The sequence below is a fragment of the Coenobita brevimanus genome, chromosome 93 (genome assembly GCF_032717465.1).
Source record: "Coenobita brevimanus isolate Jiangsu-jjx chromosome 93, ASM3271746v2, whole genome shotgun sequence".
NCBI lineage: Eukaryota > Metazoa > Arthropoda > Malacostraca > Decapoda > Coenobitidae > Coenobita > Coenobita brevimanus.
In genome coordinates this window covers 54254972-54263765 of record NC_137046.1, presented here as the reverse complement: position 1 = coordinate 54263765, position 8794 = coordinate 54254972, and the positions used below count along the sequence as shown (strand labels likewise).

The window sequence follows — 8794 nt, the reverse complement described above, 5'->3', positions numbered from 1 at the left end:
AACACCACTCGAATAACATTTCAATAACATCCACAAATATTTCTTAACGATCGGTGAGAATAACAACATCCTATCTCCCTCCCCGATCAGGCCTCAAGCTAAGAAAAACAATGATGAAAAATCCAGTTATCTCTTCAGCCCTCAGTAACATCAATGAAACTTCGAAAATAATGACTGAGTGACTTCCATTAAATTTCTCATGTCACCGTGACCTCAGATGGGCGAAATGCGATTACAGATTGTCCTGCTGTTTTCTGAATTCTCAATGACATTACCGAAAAAAAAAAATTATGATGAAAAAGATGTTATTTTCTCTCGCCTAATATCAACTAGTCAGAATATAATGAGGAAAAATGTTAAGTTCTATTATCATCCTTGGCCTCAGTAACATCAATGCCGGGTAATATTATACGAGTAATGAAAAGGTCTATTTTTCTTTTCGTTACTTAATGACAATAAATGGACGAGATGCAGGACTGGGAACGGAAAAAAAATATAAAAAGTTAGTTCTGTTTTCTTCCCTAATCTGAATGACATAAATAAGGGAAAAACAATGACAAAACAGTATTATTTTCTCTGCTCTCAATTAAGTTCTCTAATGTAAATGACATGGTAAGTCACATTCTAATTCAATGTTAACACCCACGTCTATTTTCGTTTCTCGCTGACATCAATGGAAGAAAACTGGAATAACAGTATGTGTGAAATATATTATTCTACCCTAAAAGACCTCAACGAAAGAGGAAAAAATGGCAAAAACAAAGTACTTCCATCATTTTCTCTACAAGGCATTAGAGAGAGAAAAGAAAAAATTGAAAAGGCGAGTTCTATTTCACCTCATACCTTAGTAATATAAAACAGGCAAAATGAGGGATTGGCAATGCTTGAGAAGGACGGTAAATATATCCAGGTTGTGTCGGTTGTGTCCAGCTTTTGTTATTGAGTGTCTGCCCCCCCCCTCTTTCTCTGTTTTCCTTCCCCTCTCCTTTCCCTTTCTTCTTCCACTCTCTCTTTCACTTTCATTCTCTTCCCTTATTTACTTGTGTAACCTATCTTGTACTGTCTTTCTTACTCCCACGCATTCTTTCTTTTTAAAATCAGGTTTCCATCTCTCTCCCGTATAATTGCTCGTGCACCTGACTTTTGTTTTTTCCCGCCTATCTCTTACCTCTCCTGCCTTTCACTCTGTTCTTTTCCTTCACTCTCCCTCATTCCTGTCACTTTCCCCCTTTCCGTTCAACCCTCCTTTCATTTACTTACTTCTCTACTCCTGTATCTATTCTCTTCTACTTTATTCTAGATACATTCCCACTTTTCTTCCCCGTCTCTCTCCCTCGTCTCCCTTTCCTTGTGCTTACTGACTGCCTTTGTTATACCAAAAATCATACCTCCATCTCTTGCCTCTCCCATTCTTTCTCTTTCCCATTTTATCCTCTTTCATACGTCAACAATTTGTAATTTATTAGAATGCAATTTTCTATTCCTTCCCAATTTCCCTTTCTCTCTTGCTTCTTTCCTTTCCGTTCTTTTTCCCCTCTACTGCCTCCCTCTTTCTTTTTCACTTCTTTCTACTTTTCTACCGTCTTCCCTGTAATTTACCTGTTTATTCTCTCTTCGCTTCCTCTCCCTTCCCATTCCTACCCCTTCCTATTCTTTCATCCTCCCCTCACCCTTTCAATTCCTCTCCCTTTCCCCTTTTCCCATGACTCTCCCCCTTCTCCTCTCCCTTTCCATCTGTTTGTTTATTTGTTTGTGCTTGTTTGAGTGCTTTTGTTATTCCCAACCTCCCCCCTACTCCTCTTGTCTCTCTCTCCAAATTCCCTCTTTTTTAACATTTCTCATTTTTTCCCTTTGTTCTACGGTCTGTTTTCACCTTTTGTTTTTGTTTTTTAAGTTTTGTGTTTTTTCGTTTTTCCACATGCCTAAATTTTTGAAGGTTTGGTGTGTGTAATGTCTTTGGTTCTCGTTACTGCGCATTTCGTCTTTATTTTTTTCTTTTTTTTGTGTATGTGTCTTTCGTATTTTAATATGTGTTGGTTCTCTCTCTCTCTCTTTCTCTCTCTCTCTCTCTCTCTCTCTCTCTCTCCACAGCCTCACCCTATTTACTAATCCTTTCCCCTTTCACCCTATTTACTCATTCTTTCCCCTTTTCAAACCCTTCCTTTCCCCCTTTCCTTTTCCACTCTTCCACAACCCTCCTTTCCATTCCACAGTACACCACAACCCACACTACCATCATCCTTCTTTTCTTTCCTTCCCTCTTTTCCTGTTTTCCTCCTTCATTCCCTCCATTTTCTCTTCATTCTTCCCTTTTCTCCATTCTTCCACAACCCCTCTTTCCATCCCAAAGCCCTTACCACTACCACATCCCTCTCTTCTTTACATTTCTCTTCTCTTCCACTCTTCTTTATTCCTCATCCTCTTCCCATTTCTCCTCCTCTCTCTTCATCTCTTCCTTCTCCCTCTTCCACAATCTCTCTTTCCATCCCAAAGCCTACCACCACCACTACCACTGTTTCCTTCCTCCCTCTCCGTATATTAATCTTTCCTCCTTTAATTACCTTTTCCCTCTCTCTCATTCCTTTTCCCTCCATCTCACCCCTTTCTTCCCTCTTCCACACCTGTTTTCTCCCTCCTTAAGCCCACCACCATCATTACCACCTCTCTCTCTCCACAACCTTGCCACTTTTCATTTATCCATCCTATTTCTCATATCATATCTCCCTGCCTTCCTTTTCCTCCTCCCTCTTTCCTCACCCACAGTTGAAATTTCCACCACCAACAACATAGCACCTTTCCCCAAAACTCCCCTTTCTTCCTTTGTTCCCTCTTACCCTCTCCAATGTCTCCATAATTTTCCCCCATACATTGCTCCCTTTCCACAAACTCTACCTGCCTTCTATTTTCCCCTCTCATCCTCTCCATTTTCTCCCCACTTCCCCTAACTCTCTCCTATCTTCCTCAACCCCTCTTTCCATGCCTAAGCCCTGCAGCACCACCACCAGCCCTCTCTTCTTTATCCCACATCTCCTCCCTTCCACTCCTTGTCTTCTCTTTCTCTCCTCAACTTCTTCCCCTGTCCCCTCATTTCTCTCTATTTCTCCACTCTTCCCAAACCCCACTTTCCATGCCTAAGCCCCACACCACCACCAGCAGCACCACCACCACTGACCAAACGTCTCAAATAACTTGCAGCGGAGACCATTAGGCGCAACCAGTCCCTCCTTTAATACAATTACAGCCAACCATCACCATTACGACCAGGGGGTATTTCTGTCCCTTCGTCTGCTGCTCCCGAATCATCCTCTATCTCGCTCTATCTACCTCCCTCTCTGTCTATATATCAGTGAGTCTGTGTCTATTCCTCTGTATTTGTTTCACTGTCTCACTCCCCCATTCCATCGTCATATTTCTGTCCCTTCGTCTGCTGCCCCGCCTCATCCTCTCTCTCTCTCTCTCTCTCTCTCTCAGTTTCAGCATCTCTTCTTCCATCTCTGTGTCACTATCTCTCACCCTCCCCTTCCATCTCTGTATTTCTCTCCCTTCGTCTGGTGTTCCAGCCCCCCCTTCCTCTCTCTCTCTCTCTCTCTCTCTCTCTCTCTCTCTCTCTCTCTCCTTTCTATCTTTAAGTAACATTGTCTGTTTACAACATTAGATACTGTATTTCTTTCCCTTCGTCTCCTGCTACTGCCTTCTCTTTATCTTTTTACCTGTCTATCTGTATCGCTGTTTCTATCACTTGTTTTTGTCTCCGCATCACTTTATCTTAGTTTAACTGTTTCATGCAATTTTTCTATACCATATCCTTGCCTGACTCTGTTCTCTTCTGCTTTTCTTTTACTCTCTCTCTCTCTCTCTCTCTCTCTCTCTCTCTCTCTCTCTCTCTCTCTCTCTCTCTCTCTCTCAAGTATCTCAGACATATGTCATTCTGCTCTACTTATCACAGGAAATTACAATTCTCTGCCACTGAAGGAAATCAATTAATGAAATTGATAATCTAGCTAATTACAATTATGCATGTAAACTGACCTCATAATTAATCATTTACTGTATCGAGAGAGAGAGAGAGAGAGAGAGAGAGAGAGAGAGTCATAAAGCGTGCTTGGGTTGCTTTTATTTTGTCACAAGTGACGCTGAACTCTGATCATCATATTCGAATCTGCCCTGTATATGGTCAACAGCTACCCACCTACAAAAACGAGGTTTCTTGGGTAAGCTTTTCAGAAGTTACAGCTCGAACAGACTGACAAAAAAAAGTGACCAAAATCATTGTCTTCTCGCATCGAGGTTAACACACACACACACACACACACACACACACACACACTCATGTAGCACAATAAAGTCCTGTATTATGGATATTAAAATTCTTCTTCGTTTATTCTTGCCATAAACTATTTTCTTCAGGCGAGCCCTCTACCACTATGCATAAAATATAAATGTGTCAACAAGAACATTACGGTAGCCGTTATGTGGAAAGAATCGGCCGGTGTTGCGTGAATAACATGTTGAAATGAGTGTGATCCAGAGTTCCAAGGGTCATGTGGGTACTTTTTAACCCAGTATATAACTGTTAGAATCGTTCTCCACTGAACACAAGTCATCTGGTTTGCTTGATATGTCTATAAATACATGAATATACAGAAAAAAGATAAATAACACGGGGAATACGTTTTATCCCTCCGCCTTTAGACAATAAAATAATAATAATAATAATAATAATAATAATAATAACAATAAAAAAAATAATAAAAATAATGATATTAATAATGTTGAGACATTATGACAAGTGTGGGAAGGAGGTGAAAGGAAACACGGGTGAAATAGAGGTAAGTTTTTTTCCCGACTAGTTTCGCCTGTGGCTTCTTCATGGGTACCCATGAAGAAGCCACAGGCGAGACTAGTCGGGAATAAAACTCACCTCTATTTCACCCGCGTTTCCTTCCACCTCCTTCCCACAATAATAATAATAATAATAATAATAATAATAATACATAACAATAAATAATAATAATAGGAATAAAGATAAACATCATCATCATCATCATCATCATCATCATCATGAGACACCACAGCAATATACTTTTTTTAAATATTCTGTAACATCATAATAATCATCTTCAAACTCATTCTTTAACCCAGTCTTTGTGAATCCTTGTGTATTTTCTATTTCGTAACAACAGGAGTGCATTATCAGGTCATTTGCATATATGGAAATCCACACAAGACTGTAAATTAAAGCTTAAGGTGATTTTTAGTGAATATTTGAATAATCATGGGTTGCCTAGATGGACGTGTGGATATGTATGAGAGAGGGAGAGGGTAAAGAGGGGGGAGAGGGGAGGAGGGGAGACAATGGGGAGAAGGAGGAAGGGGAGAATGATGAGGGTGAGGGAGGAAAAGTGTTGAAGGAGGAGGAAAAGGGAGAGGAAGGGAAGGGAGATACAAGATGCGAGAGTGGGAAAAGGAAAAGGATGAAGGGAGAGAGGGAGGAGAAAGTTGTCTTTAAACGAGAGAGAGAGAGAGAGAGAGAGAGAGAGAGAGAGAGAGAGAGAGAGAGAGAGAGAGAGAGAGAATGGTGAGAAGAAAGGCGTGAGAAATGTGGAAAGACAGGTAAGCGAATAAAGAAACGTGAAGAGAGGGAGGTGGATGGGATCATAGGTGAAGGGGAAGAAGAGAAAATGAGAAAGAAAAAATGACAGATGAGCTGAAAAGAGAGAGAAGAAGGGCAATAACTGGAGAGGAAAAGAGGAGGTGAGAGAAGGAAAGCAGTAAACAGGAAGAGCAAAGGGGACAGAGGACAAGAAACGAAAAATGGACAAGAAGGAAGTAGATGGACGAGGAAGATGGCATGCCAGGAGGGAAAGAGAGGAGGGGCAGATTGGTGGCGAGGGAAAGAGGAAGCTAAAAGGAGAAAAGGAAAGGCAAGAGAAATAAGAAAAGAAGGAAGGTAAGATTAGCGCTTAGGTGGAGATGGAAGGGAATGGGAAGGGAGAAGAAGGGTAAGAGAGGAAGGGAGAGAGGAGGGGAAAGGGACAGGGTGGGTAGGAAGGGAGAGGTGAAAATGAGTGACGATGACCACGTGGAAAGAGATTTATGAGAAAGGAGGGAAAGGAATCAAACAGAAAGGAAACGGAGAGGAATAAGGATGAAGAGGGGACGGCAAGAAAAGAAGAAAGAGGGCAGAGGGAGATAGTATAGGGGTGAAAGGGCAGAGAGAGGGAAAGGAGCAGGAGAGGAGAGAAGGGATGATAGGTGGTGAAAAGAAAGAGCAGAAAGTAAGAGAGGGGAGAATAGAAGGGACGGAAAAGGAGCAGAGAGAAAGGGAGGAAACGGAGAGGGAAGTAGAAGGGATCCGCCTGACGCACTGTTACGAGCCACGGCCGAGTGGACAGAGCCGTAGCATAGCCAAGGCGAGGTGCTGGTGGTGATGATGAGGGGGTGGTGATGACACTTGGCTTGATGGTGGTGGTGACGGAGGTAATGGTGATGCGAGAGGTGGTGGTGATGGCAGGTGGTGGTGATGACACTTGGGCTGATGGTGGTGGTGACGGAGGCGACTGTGATGGTGGCGGGTGGTGATAAGTGACGATGGTAGTAGGTAGCACTGGAAGAGGCAATGGTGATAAGGAATGGGATAATGCTGGAAGGTGATGGTAGCAGTGATGAGGGTGGTGGTGATGACATTTGGATTAGTGGTGGTGGTGGTGGTGGTTGTGGTGATAAGATGATGGAATGTGGTGGTGATGAGCGAGATGAAAAAGCTTGGGTTGTGGTAGCGACGAAGTGTGTGTGTGTGTGTGTGTGTGTGTGTGTGTGTGTGTGTGTGTGTGTGTGTGTGTGTGTGTGTGTGTTGAGAGAGAGAGAGAGAGAGAGAGAGAGAGAGAGAGATTACCACATTCCACAGCATTATCACCCTCAATCCAAAAAAAAAAAAAGGAGAAAAAGCTCACCTCACAGTGCCCTCCTAACCCCTTTAAAATAACCTATGACCACCTATTCCTCCCCCCCCCCTCTCTCTCTCTCTCTCCACACACACCAAACAGCCAGAATTATATAGCAAAATCAAACTCCCGATCGAGAATTAACTGCTAAACGCCCAGGCAAACGGACACTTAAGGTGGGCCCGAACGCCAGCGCAGTTTACAATTAATTCCATAATATCATCTCCATTTGCAATTAAGCCCAATTCCAAACTATCTCCCCCCCTCTCCCTTCCAACCAACCATCCCCCCCTCCCGCTCGCTGTCTACCTCTTTCCCCCCTTTCTCCTCCCTCTCTCTATCTTCTCATCCCCTCTCTACCCCCTCCCCGCCTCCCCCCTCCCCGCTTTAGTTTACGGTAATTCTCAACTCCCGGGCAATTTAGGGGCTAATCCAATTTACAACAATACCTGAAATATGATAGGCATTTACGGCGATTCTCTAATGTTCAGCTTACGTTTACAGATATCAGGAATTATTGGGGGTTATAATGAAAATGGGTTGGGTGGCTGGGTGGGTAGGGGGTCAGAACTGGCTTGGTAAGAGGTGGGGGTTCATTCAAGTTAGAGAGAGAGAGAGAGAGAGAGAGAGAGAGAGAGAGAGAGATGACGAGAGATGATAAGAGCAAGTCATTATCTCTGCGTGCATTATCAGCGTAGTTCATTAGAATCGTACTGCAAAACCCAATTACAAGAAATGGCAAGTACTGTTGGCAAAAATAAAAATAAAAATAAATAGATAAATACTCTCCCCTAAGAAAAATATCACAAGACAAAGCACGAAGTGAATTGCTGAAAAATTTGAACGCTGAACGAGGGTGTATTCAATGTGAAACAGAATATATAAGCACAGAGTAACTAGCTAAACTGCTTATCCCGTTTCATTATACTGCGTTTCCAAAGCCAAATGAGAGCCGCTTCGGTGGTTGCAATGAATAAATAAGTCGTAGTGGAAGAGTTAATGGACACTGCTTCTTAACACTTCACTATGAAGAGCCTCTCATTGAGTATCATCACGTGAATGTGGCAAGACTCCAACAAGACCGGCATCATCGTGAACAACACTAATAAAAACTACAAAACCCTCCCCTGACAGCAAACCCCTTCGCCACGAGGCACCCTTCTAAAAGATAAATGAGATCGCTGGGTGGTAATAAAAACATAATTTACATTAACAGGAGTCATCGTACTAAGAAGGTTAATGGAGACTGTCGCTAGCTCCATTATTACTTGAGGTCCTTTTTAACAGTCATACAATCATTCGGAATGAGTAAAAAAATCACGGTGAATAGTACAGGATTAAAGCTGGGGTTAGAAAGAGGAATGAAACAGAAACCAAGCACGAGACCACGGAAATCACACGGAAGTCAGTCTGGCATCGACAAGGATCATCAGGAACCAAGCAGGAACTAAGAAAAAAACAAAATCACACAGGAATCAAGCAGGAATCAAGCAGGACCCACGCAGTTATCGGACAGGAATCAACAGGACTAACAGAAACAAAGGAATTTAGTAGGAATCACACTGGAACGGTGTTGGAATCAAACGGGAATCAAACACGAGGCACTAAGGGTACGACTTAAAGCAGGGGCGAGGGTAAGTAGGGTAAATCCTCTTCGCCCACAACCCCTTCTAAATTCCTCCTCCTCCCTTCACACATCTCTCCTTCCCTCGCCTCCTTTCTAAATTCCTCTCTCCCTTCCTGCCTCTCCCCTTCCCCTACCTTCCCCTCAACTCCCATTCCCTCTCAGCCCCCTTCTTAATTACTCTCCCCCTCTCTCTGTTCCTTCTTTCCTTCCAAATCCCATTCCT

At 42.9% G+C, this 8794-nt stretch overlaps 1 protein-coding gene across 1 annotated transcript in view; it reads right to left on the bottom strand.

The window, feature by feature from the left end:
* The window catches only part of pdm3 (POU-domain protein pdm3), a 361168-nt gene that overhangs the window by 332889 nt on the left and 19485 nt on the right, over positions 1-8794 (bottom strand). The window lies entirely within an intron of this gene.